Raw genomic sequence first — 20,012 nt, 5'->3', positions numbered from 1 at the left:
AAAATTTCCCTAAAGTGGTGAAAGTCAAACTTACAGACACATACACACACACACACACACACACACACACACACACACACACAAATCCAGAGAGGAAAAATTCAAAGAAATTAGTACTAATGCATAAAAATAAAATTACTGAAAACTATAGATAAAGCCAGAAGGGGAAGATATGACCCACTACATAGAGGGAATAGCAATCCTAATGACTGAAAATTTCTCATCAAGGATGGTGGAGGACGGGCGGGGTTGTGGCTCAGTGATGGAGGACTTGCCTAGCATGCATGAGGCCCTGGGTTCGATCCTCGGCAAAGCATGTAAATACATAAAATAAAGGTTCATCTACAACTAAAAAAAAATTTTTTTAAAAAAGATGATGGAGGCCAAAAGACAGTACAACTTTTTTATTTTATTATTTGTGGGGTGCAGGGGCGGTAATCAGGAATGGAACCCAGGAGTGTTTTATCACTGAGCAACATCCTCAACCCTTTATTCTAAATTTTTATTTTGAGACAGCATGTCACTGAGTTATTTAGGCCTCCCTAAGTTGCTGAGGCTGGCTTTGAACTTGCAATCCTCAAGTCTTGGCCTCCTAAGCAGCTGGGATTATAGGCATGGACCACCGTTTGTACCACTGTACAAACTTTTCAAGGTGCCCAAAGAGATGACCTGTCAACCTAAAACTCTCCATCTAGTGATATTTTAGAGAAATAAAGGTGAAATAAAGCCGTCTGTGAAGAAGGAAAACAGAATCTATCACATCACACTGGTTCTGTAAGAAACACTACAGAAAGTTCTAGAGGCTAATGGAAAAAAGACATAAGAGCACTCCTGAAACTTAAGAAATGAGGGCAAAGAAACAGAAATGGCTGATATCTGTATGAATATAGTAGGGCATTTTTCTCCTATTTCTTTAAGGTACATTTGACTGTTACAATTTGAAAGTATTATCGATATAATAAAAAATAGTAGAAAAACATAGGTTTGGGAATCAGAGGGTCTGGAGTGTTTACCACACTCTTAACATTATTAACCGTGGACCAGTCACTGAAGATTCTTGAACCTCTGTCTCTTTTTCTTGTAAAATATAGATATTTATATTCATGATTTAGATCTATTAGAAATATTATTCATAATCTATATAAAAAGAGACCAATGAATGACATTTTGTGGTAGTTTTTATTGTGGCTCTTGTTCAAGTTTCATTGTCCCTACAATCAGGTGATAATGGGCTCAAAATAGGGAACTGAATTTACTCCCCTAGAAAGGCTTGTACATGTTTTTTATGTTCCATCGAGGTAAAAAGTCTCTTGTATGGCTTACAGTGCATATAACAGTCATACTTTAGCAAAGTAGATTACTAATACAGAAAGATTCCCAAAAGGTATTATACCGTCTCCCATGGGATCCTTGTCCACTAACCTTCTAAGAAATCATTGGCCATGTTTTCATATCATGTCACTCTACTCCTAAACTCCCCAAACACAAATAAGTGAAAGCAAACAGCTGACGCAAGACAGCCCATACCTGGTGACCTCCAAACCAGACCTTCTGACCTACAAGTTAGAAAAGGGTGATTCCCTGAGGACTGGAAACCTGGAAACTTCACAAGCTGAGCTGAGAGGAAGCCCTGGTAGCTGGGTCCACAGGGAGACAGAAAGCCAAAGTGAAGGGCTCAGATTACACAGAGGAATCAGGGTAAGTCTGCACACAGAGAGGAGCAAGAGGAGACGTAAGATTGAGAAAACACATGGGGAAGGAAATCAAGAAAGAAATGGTAACAATGAATGGATGTTCCCCAGACTGTCAACCGCTAGATCCTGTCCTCTCATCTGCTCTAGGAAAATACCCTGACTTTTAATTGTGACTCTCTTTTAAAAAGAAGGAACCACAGATTGGTATTTACAGAAAGAGAGGGAGTAGTTTGTTGGCTACCTGGAGAGGTTTGACCACACAGAAATATCCTCCCAGGGCATGTCACCATGGACTTTATTTTTCCGCTTACGCATCTAACTAATATTCAAAAGTGCACAGATAGCATCATGCACATTTCAAAACTTAGAACTTCCTGTTTCTTGAGATAACTGTATACTTTTATAACTTTTTATAACTGTGTACTTTTCCTATGCATCACACTTTGATTCCATAATTAAAAATGGTCATTCCCAATCATGAATTGGCTTGTGGGGTTTGGTCATGTTTAGTCACTGTCTAAGTAAAGCTAAGAGCATCTTACCCAAAAATTAAGTGCATGTTCTAGGGAGTCAAATCCATGTGGTGGTGCTTCTGCTTACTAACGGGGTGATTCGAATAGACCTTACCTGGAATGCAATATCTTTTCATACGTTTGCAGTATATAGTAACTGAGATAACATATGAAAAGTGGCTGCATGCAGTAAGTCCTCAGTATATTTTCTGTGATTATTGTTAATTATCAAAACTCTAATATGAAACATTGTTATCAACAATACAGTTGACACAGATAACTTCTAATTTCATAGATCTAAGATGGAGACAGGCTTTCCATCGTAATACATGTATTAGAAGATTCCCCAGGCATCCCATGTGTAGTCTTTATGTGCATATGTGTGTGTGTGTGTATAGTTCATATATATGTATATATACAATTAATATAATTTAATATTTAATTATGTTTATATAATAATAGTATATTATGTTTTACATAATAACAATTGTGTTATTTATATAGGTAGGCATTTAAAATTATTTGTATGCTTATACAATTTTGAGGGGAGCATGTTTATGTCTAGGTAGTGCTTTTTTATTGTTTCAGATGCTGAGATCTTAAACAGACCTCAGAGAAACCTGAGTTTCTTTCCCGTTTTTTTCTGAGAGCCTGTGAGAGCTGCTAGGCCTTGTCTTTGATGGTTTGGGAGTGTGCCTAGAGAAAACATCTAAAAATCCATCTCACACAATTCAATGTTTAACTTAAACAGTACTGAATATTTATTAATTCTATTGAAACATGAAGATTTACAATGTAAATAGATTTACATGCAATCTATATTATTACAATTTGGATTAATTAAAGGAAAGCTTTATCTGAATCCATGAAAGACCAGAATCAAATACTATTTTCAAAGAAATTAAGTTCTGTTGATTTTAAATAAATTGGTTGATTTTAAATAAATTGACCTAACCGAGGTCTTTGGCGGGGGTGAGGTGGTTGAAATGAGGAAGATGGCTAGTAATGAGTCTCACCTCAGATATTACGTAAATGGCTCATCTAGACTTTATTTTCCTAACAGATTAAACCTTTCCTCTTGTGGTATTATTTTCCCCTGTAATTTACTTAGTAACTTCATCCTAGTAGATGTCGAATGAAATTCATCAGCCCAGAGCATACTGAAATAGGACATTGACATATTCTCTATACCATTTCATATTTTATAACATTTCCCTTAGACTCAGTATCTCCTTTCATTTGAGGAGTATTCTGTTGTTTACTCATAGAGAAGTGCCATCAAGTCATTAGAGATTGTGTAGCTTGCTACAAAAGTGCGCGTGGAATGCAAAACTATATTCATGATGCCTGTTTTATTCATCAAGCATTGCAACTTCACATTTGAGATTCAAACAGTTATCAAAGGAACTCGCATCTTGAGTACATCCAAAAGGTCAAAATCCAAAAAGGCCTAAGTAGGAAATGAGGGAAAAAGAAACTGTTAAGAATTCTTCAGGGAAAAAACAAAACTACAGGACAGCGTGGAACATGAAATCAAATGGACTACTAATTAAGAGTGCACATTAGTATATGTGCATGTGGGAGTGTGCATGAGTGTGCCTGAGTGTGTGTGTGTGTGTGTGTATGTTTGTGTGTGTGTGTGTGTGGCTGTTCATCTGTGCATATGTGTCAATGTGTCAGTGTGAGTACATCTGTGTGTATTAGTCTATGTCAGTAGGTGTGTTCCTCTGTGGCTTTGTGCGTGTGTGTGTGTGTGTGTGTGTGTGTGTGTGTGCAGATTGGCACAGACAGGAAGTGAATAGCAGAGTGGGCACCTATTTTGATTTCTGTGTAAAGGGTTAGAAAAATAAAGCCCCAAGTGTTTATTTTTTCACTAGAATATAATAAAATACACCACAATCTTGTTAATTTAGATGATGGGCAAAAGCAGCCTGAAGCCTAAGTGTGGGTTGTTTTAGAAAAAGTTCCATTCCAAGCCATTCACATTAATCCAATAACTCAAACTAGTGTCTCACCAGGGACCCCAAGAGCAGCCTTGCCAGGCAAATGGGCACATGGCTGACAACCAGAAGCCACTTAGTTTAGCAAACATATGCCGAGGGCTCCCCACGTGCAAGGCGCCAAAAACTGCCAGAGTAAGACATAATCCTTACCCTCCTGTGTTCATCCCAGCAGGGGAAAAGCAAACAGGTTTAACAGCTTGTGGCCAGTACCCTGATGGAGATGTGGGAATATCACAGCACCTGATGAACTATTGCACCAAGAGCACACTTTTTGGAAGGTGAGTAGCAATGAGAAAAGTCACATTGTGCTAGGTCTTCATGTTTTCCTAGAGTTTCACAAAGCCAGAGACAAAGCCAGTCTAATCAGAGTCAGAAACATCCATGGAAGAAGTGTGCAGTTCCAAAGAGCCGCTCTCTTATACTGCTGCTGGGGAGACACGGAACATCACAAATCAGAGATAATGATCAAATTGGTATTGCAATATAATTCTTATCACTGCATAGAGAATGATTTGCTAGGAAAAGGTATAGAACAGGTATAGAACAGGGAGACTAGTTAGACTAACCCTGTTCTCATGGGAGCTCCTGAGGTAGAGATGAAATTAGGCTTGGTATTACTGCTGTTACAGAGGGTAAGAAACCAGAAAGAATAAAGGATGTCTTCATGAGTTTTGATTTGTATATGAAGGGTTATGGAAAATGATATTTCTATGAGACAACCCCTCTGGTGGAGGGAGGGATTTAGCCAAACACTAAACCTCTCCCAGTAAATTGTTTTCCAGGAACAATGGGCCCTGAAGGAGGGAGGCAGATACTGAAAGGTGAGCTGTGGACTTTAACCATTACCCAGAGTTGGTGAATCCTGGAAGAAGAAAAGCAAATAGTGAAGCTCTGGGTAACAATGGGTCCCAGAGGAAGGAAGATAAGCAGTGTTCTGAGCTTTTCCCAGGGTCAGTGAATTTTGGAGTTTTTACAACTTCTTTCCTGACTGCCCCAAACAACAAGTCCTGCCTTGGTCTCCAATGATTAATTCACCCTTATTGTAACCTATAAAGTTCAGACTCCTTCTGTAACCAGTGGACCATTTTCGTACCCAGAAAATGATCCCTGCCATTGCCCGATTGATTGACTCAGCTGCAGAACAAAGGAAAGCTTGCTGATCCATTTGAGGTCTGCTACGGACCCGTTATTTCTGTTTTCATAATGATACTGAAACCGGGTTGGTCATTTTCCTTTACAGTCTACACGGTTGGTTCAGTTAACATCTTACCAATTTCTACTGGATTTTTCACACTTATAATTTACGCAACCAATCTTCTTTTATTCAGAGTACAGAGGGAGAAGTCAACCCAAGTGATCACAATTCCAAATTCGTAGTGTTTTGATAAGCTATTTTGCTGTACGTACGTACCCAAATGTAAATATTTTATTTGCAGCTTAAAGATAAACTTAAGTGTTATCCATTTTTTCAAAACTTGCTATATTGCCTCAGACACCCACAAAGCTAGTTCATCCAGCTAATCCTCTGTTCCGACACATCCTGGAGCACAGAGTGTGAAGTGCTGTAAATGCTCTAAATGAAGCCAAAACAAAGCACGCCGCCCCTCCCCCAGCCCCCACGGCAAACAGAGTCCTCCAGCATATGTTGCCATCTCTCTAGGCGAGAAGCTTCTGTCGTGCAGGCCAGCAAGCCTGTCCTCCTCTCCATGTACTGCTTGTCTTGGCAGTGTCAGGAAAGACTAAAAATACAGAAAGCCCTGCACCAGAGCAGAAGGAAGGATTGTACAATATGTCCGAGTCTGAACTCTGCAGTTGCCGGAGGTGCCAGGCAAAGTCAACTGCTCCTCTTTCCCCAGGGTCCGCTGAGGTTTTCTTTTATCTTTCAACACAGAAAGAACCCTGAGAGACCCAGTGGAGTTCATGCCCCTCCCTACTCTAACAACTGGCCCCGTAGCCAGGGAGGAAGCGCACCAGCAGGAGGGGCAGAGTCTCTACCCTCCACTTGGGCCATGACCTTGGGACAGTCCTTGAAGCAAATTCTGGGTGTCTTCCCAGGTGGCCAGAGCCTTCGGGTTTGAAATTGCATCCCTGTTCATCATCACACTTATTCCTCCTCCTAAGCAGCTCAGGATGGGGAGGGAGCCCTCTGAGGCCTGGGAAGGGTGACTTTGCCTTACTGGAGGTAGTTGAGGAGGTGGCTTCAGTGACAGCAGTTCAGACTGTTCCCAACTTATAATGGTTCCACTTATGAATTTTTGACTTTACCATGGTGCAAAAGCCGTACACACTAGGTGGGGATGATATTTTAAATCTGGATCTTTTCCTGGCCAGTACTGTGCATTCAGATCCTCTCTGGCAAGGCTGGGCAGTGGCATCTGAAGGTAGCTCAAGCTCAACGAGGAGGGAAGATGATCCACACTTGGCAGCGTACTGGGTTGCTGCATTAGGGTGTGCGGCCAAGTCAGGCGCATTAAATGCATTTTTGACTTAGGATCCTTTCAGTAGGTTAAGAGTATGCGGTCATCACCCCGCTATAAGTCAAGGAGCACCTGGAACAGTAGTAGTAGGTGTAGCATGCTCAGGCCCAGTGATGAGGAACTAGGCAATACATATGAAGCCACTTGATGCTCAATCATGAGGAGCTATAGCTTATTCTTTGGCTCCAAGGTCGCCTTCTGTCCCCACCTCAGGGGCAGGTGTGGTGAGTTGAATCAGCATCTCCCCTGCACTAGCAGAGCTTTAACATTACACCTGGGCCAAGATTCCAGTTCTCTGAATGAGGACCTCTAAGATTGGACACAAGCATCAGTCTCTTTTAAAACCTACTAGGATGCCTGTCATGGTAGCTCAGCTAGACAAGCTGAGGCAAGAGAATCACAAGTTCAAAGCCAGCCTCAGCAACTTAGCGAGTCCCTAAGCAATTTAGCGAGTCTTTAAACAACTTGGTGAGACCTTGTCTCAAAAATAAAAAAAATAAAATAAAAAGGTTGGGGATGTGGCTCAGTGGTAGAATGTCCCTGGGTTCAACCCTTGGTACCAAAAATAAATTAATTAAATTAAACCCACTAGGAAACGGTAACAGACAGTCTGGTTGAGAATCAACAGACTTCTCATTTCTCTAAGCCACTATTTTTATTGGAAAAGTGCCTCTGTACATACAGCAGTTTAGCTTTTACAGATATTATTTTCTTTATCATCATATCTATTGCTATTTTGTGTTTTGCAGATGAGGTTCAGAGAGTGTCACCCCCAAGTTAAACAATCATTAAAAGCAAATTGAAGATTTTATTTCAGGGCTATTTGGAATCTCGGCTGCCTTCTGCCTCTATCTCTTGTGTCTTTCAAATAAGTGGTCAGTGATCTTTCTAAGTCTTCTAGGATCACATTTTCACACTCTAGGTTTTCCTACCTCCGCCTCCATAAATTAAAACTGAAATTGTGCCAGAGTTCCCTGGGAGAAAGGGACTTTGCATTTCTCTTTCTTCTCACTGGAACAAACCGTCTTCCTACTTGTTGTGGATGGAATGCTGTGGTTCCTCCCTGCTCACCCAAATTCAAAGTCTGGATGAGGTCAGGAGGTGGAGGTTCTTATCATGAAATTCATTCCATGGTAAGAAGAGGAAGAGATCTCTCTCTGCCAGGTGAGGACACTGTGAGACAGCAGCTATTGCCCCCTGAAGAGGGCCCCCTGAGGCCCCACCATGCTGACACACTGATCCTGCACTTCCAGCCTCCAGCACTATGATAAATAGATGACGATGCCAGGCGGTGGGATTTTGTCATAACAGCCCTAGCTACTGTTCTCCTTGTCCTTCCAAAGCTGTTTAAGCATCCCTCTTTTCTTGAGGGGACATGGTAGGGTTGCTACCTCACCTCCACCGAAATGCAGGCAAGACTAGAATCAGTAGGAATCCAGATGTCCCTCACCAGCAGTGTGACTGTGGGCAAGTTAATTGGCCTCTCTATGCCTCAGTTTCCTTCCCTAAAATGTTACCCATTTCATAGTGCTGGTCAGCATTAAACATAGTGCCTGACTCAAGTTCTTGACACATGGTCTCTGGATTGATCAGTCGGCATGGTAATCTCTCTTTACTGAACCACCTCCATTTAATGGCTATGAATTCCTTCAGGGCAGAGACTCAGTCTTGCTCATGGTTTTTACTCAAGCGGAAGCTTTATACCTGCCATGTATTGGGTGCTCAATAAATATTGAGTGAGTGAATAATCATTAATTTACACTCTATACACACTGTCATCTTAAGGTTAATGGGCTATGCAATGGCTATGCAACCGAATGAAGGGAATTCATTCCAATGGAAATAAATCTATGGTCTTGACCTCATTGTCACCATGGCTAGAGAGGTTATATGACCTAAATCCCTATGAAAAAGAAAAGAAGAGCTGAGAAATCAAGGCACAGATGGTCACACCCAGGTATTACCTGGGGATGCATGATCTTCTTTTTCATCACCTGAATACCAGTGCATAAAAATAAATCAAGAGTATGAGAGATTCTGGGAGTGTTTCTGCCCAATTCAAAATACCAGAAGATGGTCAAATTTCCTCATTCATCTCTTTCCATTTTATTAAAAAAAAAAAAAAAAGCTAATGTACACCTGGAAAGATTTGCATGGCTTAGGAGCCATGAAAGGAACACTTTTAAGAACATTCTATTCATGCACTTTTTTGAACACAAACTGGAATCTACTTGCCCAAAAGCTTTTGTACAGCAGTAAATAATTATATTGAAAACTTACTTACCTAGTTGCAAGTATTCTAGTCTAAATATTCTAGGGTTGCTGAATGTTTACTTTCATGTCTTTCAATTTTCCTCTACAAATTTCTAATACCCTAGAAATCATATTTCTCTAGGGAATCTTGAGGTCCCTTATTGTATAATGGTGTTATACACTCAGGAATCTTCCTCCGAGCACTGTGACTGGTGTAACTTTTCACACCAGAAAAGTGAGTTTAGGAATTCCACAGCGCTAAAAAGATTGGGTGTTTTCCCCCTACTTGTATCATAAGACTACCCAAGAAGGAAGTGGTTAACAACTAAACTGAATTCCACCCTTGCATTCACTCATGCCTGGACACTGATTGAAAAATCTAGCTTGTATCAGGCTGCAATAGGCAATCAATTATTGGTGTTATAATCTCCAAAATGTACAATATGTGCCATCCAGTAGTCTAAGGGGACAAAAATGCACCATCAGATGGCTGCCAGCCATCAGCTACGCCAAGTTCAAGGGAGGGGGATGTTATGCAAGGATAGAGGGAGTACCTGACCTGATCTTAGCATACTACATAAAGCTTCTTGGAAAAGAAGAGATGACCAGGAAATGGAGTTGGCCCAGCAGTCAGAACAAACAAAGGAACCCAGGAGAGGAGGGAGGAATGGTGCCTGCCAGTGGCTCAGTGTGAAAATGCAGAGTGATGGAAAGCTTGAGCGCTAAGGAGGTGGCAGGAGGGAGAAGGTGGAAGACAGAATGAAATTCCTCATAGCATGGGGTCTTTTTCCAGCAAAATATTTTTGGTTTAAGTTCAATAACTTTACCCTAATAATAATATTTAAAATCATATTAAATATGATTAAATAATGTTAAAAATTTAAATAAGTTAGGTCTTTTTGCCCACGTGGATCTTCGATCTCTGAGTATCAAAACAATGGAGAAAAAGTTTGCACACGGTTGTTTTCCGTGAGAAATATCCATAAAGAAAAAAGCAAGTACTTGCATACTTCCTTTTCTTTCTTACAGAACTTTTTTCCTTCATCTTTTTTTTTCCTTAAGGAGTAAAATATTTTGAGATAAGGCACCAAAATGTCTGACAATACTTTCTGGAAACTGACCTGCCTCGTGGGGATGATGAGATGAGCAAGAGATTTTATGATGGAGTTAGAAGAAAATGGAAAAGGAGCAAAAATATTTTTCTAGGAAGAAACTAAAGATACAGAGATGAGAGGAGCCATTGGCTGCACTGGGGATTTGTGCTGGCATTTGTGACCTGTGTCTGCCAGCAGATACCTTGGAAAGTCATTTGACCAATGCAGAATTGGGACCTGTGTAGGGTGAGATATGAACCTCACATGCAAGAAATGAGTCTGAACATAGCTGAAGCGAAATGAGTATCTTCTTGGAACAGAAAAGATAGCTGGGACATCACTAGCATCACCACTAGCACATTTACTCTAGAACAAACTTTTAAAATTTGTTTATTCCTAATGAAGGAGTCAAGAAATTGACACCCCAAAATAGGGCACCCTGATGTACTGATCATTTTAAATTACTGGAACATAAAAAGTGGCAAATGACAGAAGGGACATTCTTAGGATAGCTCCTTGTCTAGTGAAAGTCTGGACTCGCCAAGAAACGAAGAGATTATTTCTGATTCCTTCCCTGAGATTTCATTTAAGTAAACTCTAAATACATGAAGAAAGATGGAACTCTGTCACCACATTTGGACAAACTTTTGTCATATACTACTGTCTTGTATTTAAGTACCACTAAATATTCCAGAGAGGATCATTTAAAAGCCATTGTCTGTTCTTAGAGCACAGGGGACTTTGGATGGGTCTCCAGGCCGACTAAATTCACCTGAATATAATTTACTACTGTCCTAAAAACGGGTTTCATTCTCCTCCTCCTTCCGCATGGAGAAGGGGTGTATATGTTTATAATCACCTAGGCTGGTGGGTACTTAGACTTTGTGATACATAATAAATCAGTGTATCTTTTCTTAACTCCATCATCATTTCAAAAGGCTTCCTTTGGTCCCTGCACAGTGAACAGACCAAGTTACATTTTCTCCACTTAGCAAGCAATGTGATCTCTGGTATTCAAAGTCAGCACTCCCTAAGAACAATGCCCAAATTTTCTTTGAACATCTTTCACTCACTTGGCCTCTTCCAAAGATGGAGCTGAAGGAAGGTGATGGAAATGTCTCCTGGCAACTTTGAGTTTGTTCTCCTCACTAACTAGGTTGACTGTCTATTTCTAGAAGCAGGTCACTTAACCAACCTGTGTGGTTTTCTGTTTACTACTCTATTAAAAAGTATATCTGACCTCAGAAGTCACCTTAGTTCTTCTGTTTATAGTGTCCCAGGCAAGCAGATGGTCAATGTGTCCCTTTACTAATGAACAGCATGCACCAAACTTCAAAGTCTCCACTGGAAAGGACCGATCTTATAAAACTGCCCATTTGAAACAGAAAATCTTTGCAAAAATCAGACAGAGTGTTCCCATAGCCACTTGCCCATGGTTTGGAGGGGTTTGGACTTATGATTTATTTGTCGTGGTAGGGTACATCTTTGGAAGTCTCCCCTCCCCAGCTACTAATTCAACAAGCTGTTAGAGTAAATATTCTCGGTATTCTACAGCAATTGCGATTGCTGTGGAAACAAATTCACACTTACTTTCCATTAACTTTGAATTTTTTTTCAACAATTCCAATAGAACTTAGTCTATTTTTATAGTCTATATTGAGGGGGTCTTTTAATTAAACATAACATTAGAATTCATTTTGACATAATTTTAAAAGCATGGAATAAAATTTGCTCTAATTCAGTCCCCAGTATATCCCCTTTCTTTCCTCCTTCCTCCCCACATTCCCTTCCCTCTACTGATCTTTCTGCTATTTACTTTTAGTTTTGCTTTTTTTAAAAATTTTAGTTAGGGTCTTGTGGAAGTAGATGATGGTGATATTCACTGTGGTATATTCATATATGCACTTAGGAAATTTAGGTCAGATTCCACTATTCCCATACCCTGTGAAAAAAAAGTGAAATGAAGTCATTTTAGAGTGGTATCAGCAAGTTTTATAAAGCAACAAAACTCTTCTTTTTCTTTTTGTAAATTATTGATGTTTTCCTGGGTTTCAATACACAGAGAAAAGAATAATATAAATAAATAGCTCTTAAGAAATTATGATGGTGTTTCTGAGCATTTTATGTGTCCAGTTGTTTATAATTTCATGAGGTCAAGTTCCTCATCTGGAATTCAAGCGGTTCTCATATTTATCCTTCATGAATCATGTGAACTGTGGTAGTGAGCCTGGCAAAGAAGAAACGCGTGAGGCAAAACATTGGGTCAGGCACCTTGGTGCGCTGCTCTGGACAACCTGCCAAACCCGAGGGTCAGGTTTCCATGTGCCTCTCTCTACCTCAAGAGGCACGGCCCAGCCTTCATGCTCTCACAACCAACTGTCTTCACCTGGTTTCCAGAACACTGTGCTCCTCTGGTGTTCTTCCTGCCTCCCAAGCTGCCCATCCACCTGCAGCCTCCTCATCTCCTCTTCTCTGACCTCTTGCTGTTGAGGCATCCTAGGGCTTGGTTTTTGACTGACCTCCTTTCTGTCTACACTCACTCCACAAATAGTCTCATCTTGTTCCATGGCTTTCCATATCCCTCCCTGCAATGACTCCCAAACATGCAGTTCCCACCTTTAACACCAGACTCTCTAGCCCCAAAGCTGACCTCACCTCTCCGCCAGGCATCTTAACATGCACAAAAACTTCCAAAGTTTCGGAGCCTTCCCCATCTCCACTAATAACAACATCATCTCTCCACTTGCTGAGACAAAAAGAGAGTTGCCATTGGTTGTTCTTTCCCTCACACCGCACACCCCATCCATCAGCAAATCCAGCCAGCTGTCCCTTTAGAATACAACCAGATAAAGAGATTGTTTGCATCCAGGAAGATGAAGTAGAAACACCTGTCTCTATTTCTTCCACTAAGTACAACACAACACCCTGAATATTATGCATAAGATAAGGGTAAGGAAGACATTAAGAGGTGGACAGCAGAAGACAGACCAGATAGGGACCAGAGGACAAGGAACAGCACTATAATTTAATTTGTTGAGCTTTCTTAGGGCCCCATGTAGGATACCAGAATCAACAACAGACACAGACGAAAAATAAAATAAAATATTAACCAAAAAAGAAATATGTCTAGTCAAGAGACTAAGTGAGGAATAGTACAGCAAGAGAAAACTCTTTGAGGGATTAATCCCTCTACTGTAGCCAAATATTCCTCTGATATTTGGCTACAGTAGAGGGATGAATATACTTCTATATTCATCCCTCTATACTTCTACCCAATGGTCTGTAACAAGATGTCTCAACCTCCAAGGAACCTGGACTCCCATCCCCACAGTTGGCAATGAAACCACCCTCCAGCAGAGAGCAGACAGGGTGCCCAGGCTCCCAGCCCTGTGGTGTGAAGGAGGAAGGGCCCTCCCACAAGGGAGTTGTAGGATGCCCACTGGAGAGCCAGGACTGGCACCACCTTCTCACACTGCCCACCTGTCCCACCTTGTCCCAGAGGATGTGATGGAGCCATCACGGGCCTCACCCAGCCAGCCTGCTCTCTGAGGAAGCACAGTGGGAGGACACAGCCCTCACTGTCCCTGTGCAGCAGCAGCAAAGAGCCTCTCCCTAACCCAAGGTCAGAGGAGGAAGGGAGGAGCCTGGAATTCCACCCCACCTGGCATGAATGAGGCCACGCCCACCACTTCCCTCATCAGAGTGGTGTCCAGAAGAGAGGAGTGTAACAAAATCTAAAATAAGAACCATATTCTTATAACAGGATATTCAGAAAGTCCCATTTGCAGTAAAAAAAAAAAAAAAAAAAAAAAAAATCACTAGTGATAGCAAGAACCAGGAAAACATCAACTTCCATGCAAAAGGACAGTCCAGAGACACCAGCACCAAGATGAGAGACATGGGAACATGGGAGAGGATTGAAGCAGCCATGTTTAAAACAGAATTGCCTCAAAAGCAAATATAAAAATACTTGGACCCAATGAAAAAAATCAGAAAATAAAATAAAAAACTAAGTGGAAAATTTGTATTCGGAAGATATGAAACTAAAAGTTTTTAAAAGTTGGCAAATAAGCTTTTGCCAAAAAATGAAAGGACGAGAGAAAATCATCAATGAACTTCCAAATCAGATGTTGGATATTACCCCATCTGAACAAGAGTGAAAATGGAATTGAAAAAAAATGAAAGAGACTCAGAGATCCATGGAATTATAACAAAAGATACAAAAGTAAATTTTTTTTTCCTGAGTTTTATGGGGAGAGAAGAAATAGGACAGGGCTGAAAACCTTCAAAGAAAAATGGCTGAACATTTTAAAAATTCTCAGAAGACATAAAGATCTGAGGAGATGAGCAAAACTACACAGGATATAGCCAAAGAAACTCATGATGAAACACACAATAATCACACTTCTTTCATAAAAAGGCAAAGACAAAAGTATCCCACAGTGAATAATGGAGAAGAGACCCCTTAGAGGGAGGGACAAGTGAGCAACTGTGGCTAGCTAATCAAAAACCCAGGAACTCAGGAGCACTTGATGATTAAAAAGTCCCAGTCTGCACAATACATGTTGCCTCCTCCTCGTAAATCTTCTAAATCATGTTTGACAACTAAAGTTAAAAAAGCAAATGTCACGAGCCACGTGTTTCTCAATGTATGTGAAAGAAATAGGTGAGACAATTATAGTTGTCAGAGGGCAAATGGACATAAAGGGAGATAAGGTTTTGCATTGCACTGTGGGTAAATGTCAAAATAATAGACTGTGATAACATATTTATAATGCAATACCTACAGCAATGATCACAGAAGCTACACAAAGAGATTCACTCAAAAGAACTATAGGTACATCTTTAGAGATCTTTTCTGGGAGTTGGGGAGAGAGATAGATGAACACAGTGGACTTCCATAGTGGCATGTGCCCACCATATTATAATGGCAGGCACATTCCATTACACATTTGTCCAAATCCACAGAATTTATAACACAAAACATGAACCTTAATGTAAATGATAGACTGTAGTTGATAACGAGGTACTGAAATAAGTTCATTAATTGTAGCAAATGTACCATGCTAAGACAAGACTTCGGTAACAAGAGAAACTGTACAGGTAATAGAAATGGAACTTTCTGTATTTTCCACTCAATTTTTCTGTAAAAGAAAACTATTCTAAAAATAGTCTGTTAAATATTTTAAAATCAATGAAACTTCCTTATACTAGCAAAAGAAAAAAAAACACATGAAAATTAAGCTTTAAAACACAATACCATTTAAAATTGCTCATAATGAATATATTCAATTAAACATAAATGTTAACAAATCACACATTGTATTTGTAAGCTGAAGACTATAAAATGCTGAAGAAATAAAAAAGACCTAAATAAGTGGGTGTATATACCATGTTCACAGATTGGAAGAATCAATATCAGAAAGACATCAAATCTCCCCAAATCAGTATAAAGATATAACTTCATTTCTATCAAAATCCAAACAAGACTCTGTGTGTGTGTGTGTGTGTGTGTGTGTGAACTTTTAAAAAACTATACAGCAAATCAAAGGATCTAGTAGAAACAACTTTGAAAAAAAAAAGAATGTAAAAGAAATCACTCCATTCAATTAGGCATGTATGATATAGCTTAGCCATTCAAGATGGTATGGTACTGGCACTGAAACAGATACACGGGTCATGAAACAGAATTCAAAAAATGTGGCACCCAAGTATGATTAGCTATTTTTTGACATAGATACAAAAAATGACTCCATGGAGGAAGGATAATCTTTTCCAACAAAAGAAGCTGGAAGAACTGAGCAAATACTGACAAAACAAAAAGCCTCACATCTTACTTAAAAATTAACTCAAAATGCATCATGAATTTAATTGTAAATCAGAAAACCATAAAACTTTTAGAAGAAAACATGGGAGAAAGTCTTCAAGACTTGATTAGTGAAGTCCTTAAATGAGATTCCAAAAGAGTGGTCTATTTTTTTTTATTTCATTTTATTTACTTATTTATTTTGGTACCAGGATTGAACCCAGGGGCATTAACTACTGAGTCAAATTCCCAGCCCCTTTTGTATATTTTATTTAGAGACAGGGCCTTGCTGAGTTGCTTAGGGCCTCACTAAGTTACTGAGGCTGGCTTTGAACTCAGCCTCCAGAGTTGCTGCGATGACAGGCTGTTTTTCTTTTTTTTTTTTAATCAATAAATTAAACTTTATCAAAATTCACTACTTTCATTCTACAACAGTCTCTATTAAGGTGATAAAAATGCAAGCTGTTTACGGGTAGAGATTTATAAACTACATATCTTAAAAAGGATTTTTATGTAGATGATAAAGCACTTTCCACACTCAACAGTAAATAATCCAGGTAGAAAATGGACAAGAGATGGTAGGAGAATTCTACTCATGGGGATCTGGGGATGGTAGCAAAGCCAGGAGTGGATGTTCACACCACTGGACATTAAGGAAAGGGGACATAGACCAAACTGGAGTGTAACAAAAAACTAAAATAAGAAAAGGGGACATAAACCAAAAGAATATGGTTAATGTGAAAAACCGAGACAATATCAAAAGCTGTTTAGGATGTGGGTCCTCTGGCCAACAGTAGCAGTTCATAAGCAACCTGGATATCCAATCACCAAAGGACACTGCGGTGGCACTGCTGGGCATGTCTCCCAAGTAAACCAAAATGTATGTCCTCACAAAAGCGGTATACATTTTTTTTTTTTGTAGTTGTAGATGGACAGCATGTCTTTATTTGTTTCATTTTTATGTAGTGCTCAGGATCAAGCCCAGTGCCTCACACATGCTAGGCAAGTGCTCTGCCACTGATCTACATCCCTAGCCCCAGGACCCATTCTTTATAGTATCACCCATGTGCTCTACAGTAGGTGATTGATTAAACAAGCTCTTTAGTAATAAAAAGAAATGGATTAATGATACATGATGTGACAACTTGGGTGGGTGCAAGGGCATATGCTTTAAAAAAGAAAGTCTCTGAAGGTCACATACTGTATGATTCTGTTTAGGTAACATTGTTGAAATGGGAAAATTACAGTGGTTGCTAAGGATGGGTCATGGTGGAGGTTAAGGTAAAGGGGTAACAGGAGCAAGATCTTTGTGGTTTTTGTTTGTTTGTTTGTACTAGGGATTGAACCCAGGGCTGCTTTACTACTGAGCCACATTCCCAGCCCTTTTAATTATTATTATTATTTTTTTAATTTTGAGAGAGTCAATTTTAAGTTAATTTTAAGTTGCTATTCTGAAGGAAAGAAGGAGACAGAAGAAAACTAAGCATTATTATGTGATTTCTGTCCCAGAACTGGAGCTGGGCATAGTGAGGGTAGGAAGAGTACCCATCAGCCCTCTGTAGCTGCAGGCTCCATATCCATGGATTCAACCAAAACGGAAAGTCTTCAGGAAAAAAAAAAAAAAAAAAAAAAGGTCTCTGAACTGAACACCAACAGACTTTTTTTGTCATTATTCTCTAAACAACCCATATGACTACTGTGTATAGCACATTTATATTGTATTAGGTCTTATAAGTCATTTAGAGATGATTTAGTGCACACAGGAGGTTGTGTGTCAGTTCTGTGCAAACAATACCATTTTATCAAGGAACTTGAGCATTCTCAGATTTGGGTATCCATGGGGGATACTGGAACTAATTCCTTATAGATGTCAAGGGACAACTGTAATTCCAAAGAAAAGCTTGGACCCTGGGTCAGGAGTGGAGGTTTAAAAGGTCTCAGGGTTCTGCTTACAGCGTGATTTTTGTGCCCATCCCCAACCTGACCACCCCTCCCAGCACATCTGTCAATGTTTGAAGATTTTTTGGGATGTCACACTGAAGGCTTGTTACTGGCAGCCAGGGGAGCTGCTGAACATCTGACAATGCACATAAAGAATGATCTAGTAAGCCAGGTGTGGTGCACATGCCTGTAATCCCAGTAGCTTGGGAGGCTGAGGCAAGAGGATGGGGAGTTCAAAGGCAGCCTCAGTAAAGGTGAGGCACTAAGCAACTCAGTGAGACCCTGTCTATAAATAAAATATAAAATATGGCTGTCGATGTGGCTCAGTGGTTGAGTACCCCTGAGTTCAATTCCTAGACCACCCCCAACCCGAAAAAAGAATGATCTAGTCAGCAATGCGTATACCACCCAGGTTGAGAAACCCTGCTCTCGGTTCCCCATGAGAGAACATTTCACCACTTCAGAGTGAGATTTCCATGGAGACCACCAGAAAGCTCTGTAGAGTTGGGAGACTGTCCTTCCCAAAAGAAAGCTACATCACACTGCTGTGAGTGACCACATGGTCTTGTTTTCACAATACAGTCACCTTCTATTATCGGAGCAAAGTTTCATAAACTGCCAACAATCCTGAGAATCCCATGAATAAATTGTAGACAACATGAAATAGTACCCTCCAGAAAGGGAAAGATAATTAACCACAACTTCAATGTTGGGCCTTGTGAGTACAAAGCTACCTCTATTCCCAGGAGCCGGATGAGAAAGCAGTGTGGACCATGAGGCTGGCTCTCACACCTGGGCACCAGGGGGCCTGCCCTGGGTCCTACATGGAAAGTCAGCTGTTGATCAAGAATGGCAACCACCCCTGTAAAATGCTGGGTCTGTGGTCATGGCTGTGTGATATATCACATTTGAATGAATAGCAGGAAATTAAGGGGTCACTAAGGCATTTTTGGATACCTAGGTACCTGGCATTTATGGGAAACAAATGACTAGATTGCATTTTCCATTAAATTTTGTAATACACTATTTTTTCTTCACAACAAAAGCGGAAGAGGACAGTTTAAACATATTTGGGGAAAATGTTTTAAATGTCCAGAATTAACATATAAAATATATTTTAAAAATTGATATAGTTAAAAACAGGACCCCTCAGTATTAAAAGAAGGACATGTCTCATGAGAAATAAGAGAGCCAAGCCAGCTCTCAGTCTTATGGGGTTACTAGCCATACCAGAAAAATCAGGAATTAAAAGGTAGACTAGTCTCCAAGTCTCTGGGAGTGAGATGACCCACCAGGAGATGGGAGACTGGGAAGGTCAGCTGGGCCTTTCAAGACTGTGATTAGCAAAAATGCCAGTTCCAGCCAGACAGAGCAGGGTCCACACTATTCTGAAAAATTAAGATCAGAAAACTATACTGATGCAGCCACATCAATGTTTTTGGCGGCTCAATTCACAATAGCTAAACTGTGGAAGCAACCTGGATGCCCATCAGTAGACAAATGAACAAAAAAACTGTAGTATATATACACAATGAGTAATATCACTCAGCATTAAAAGAGAATAAAAGTGTGGCATTTGCCAATAAATGGATGGAGTTGGAAAATATCATGCTAAGTAAAGTAAGCAAATCCCCCCAAACCAAAGGTCAAATGTTCTCTCTGATAAGTGGATACTGATCTATAATGGTGGGGATTGGGGGGTAGGGGGGGTGGCATGGGGAAAATGGAGGAGGGAGGGATGGGGGGCAGGAAAGATGGTAGAATGAGATGGACATTATTACCCTAGGTACATGTATGACTGCACATATGGTGCAATACTGCATCATGTACAATCAGAGAAATGAAAAATTTTGCTGCAATTGTGTACAATGAATCAAAATGCATTATTCTGAGACTTCCATATATATACCTAATATATACCTAATTAAAATAAACAAATTAAATTTAAAAAAATAATATTAGAGACTTTTCTAGATGAGAAGGCAATTCTTAGTGAGGAGGGACAAATGCCTGTGTAGAAAAGTCAACTAACGTACCCACAGTTATCTTGGCCTTAGTAGCATAGTAAAACTGGCACCCCCAGGTAGGCACTTGGGATGGTAGTGATTCAGGCAGCATGTGAAAGGCATGATGAAGAAGAGAGCAGCGTGTCACTAAAGTCCCACCTTTACGTGTGACCGAGTTCCTGCCTCGCCCATAGAGGTCACAGAAGCTGTTCCCCTTGGTGCTCAC

The 20,012-nt window shown here is 40.2% G+C and overlaps 1 protein-coding gene and 1 long non-coding RNA gene across 2 annotated transcripts in view; both read right to left on the bottom strand.

Annotated features, from left to right (window-relative positions):
• Tmem182 (transmembrane protein 182) overlaps window positions 1-20,012 on the bottom strand; it is a 51,784-nt gene that overhangs the window by 21,915 nt on the left and 9,857 nt on the right. The gene's annotated exons all lie outside the window — the stretch shown is intronic.
• On the bottom strand, window positions 3,059-5,671 carry LOC144249559 (uncharacterized). Its single transcript, XR_013342237.1, has 3 exons — window positions 5,621-5,671; window positions 4,360-4,636; window positions 3,059-3,656 (listed from the first exon to the last, which is right to left on the bottom strand). It is a non-coding gene; the product is annotated as an uncharacterized LOC144249559 (long non-coding RNA).

The sequence above is a fragment of the Urocitellus parryii genome, chromosome 12 (assembly GCF_045843805.1).
Source record: "Urocitellus parryii isolate mUroPar1 chromosome 12, mUroPar1.hap1, whole genome shotgun sequence".
Classification (NCBI taxonomy): domain Eukaryota; kingdom Metazoa; phylum Chordata; class Mammalia; order Rodentia; family Sciuridae; genus Urocitellus; species Urocitellus parryii.
The sequence above is the reverse complement of the archived record's forward strand: the minus strand, read 5'-3'. Positions and strand labels throughout refer to the sequence as shown.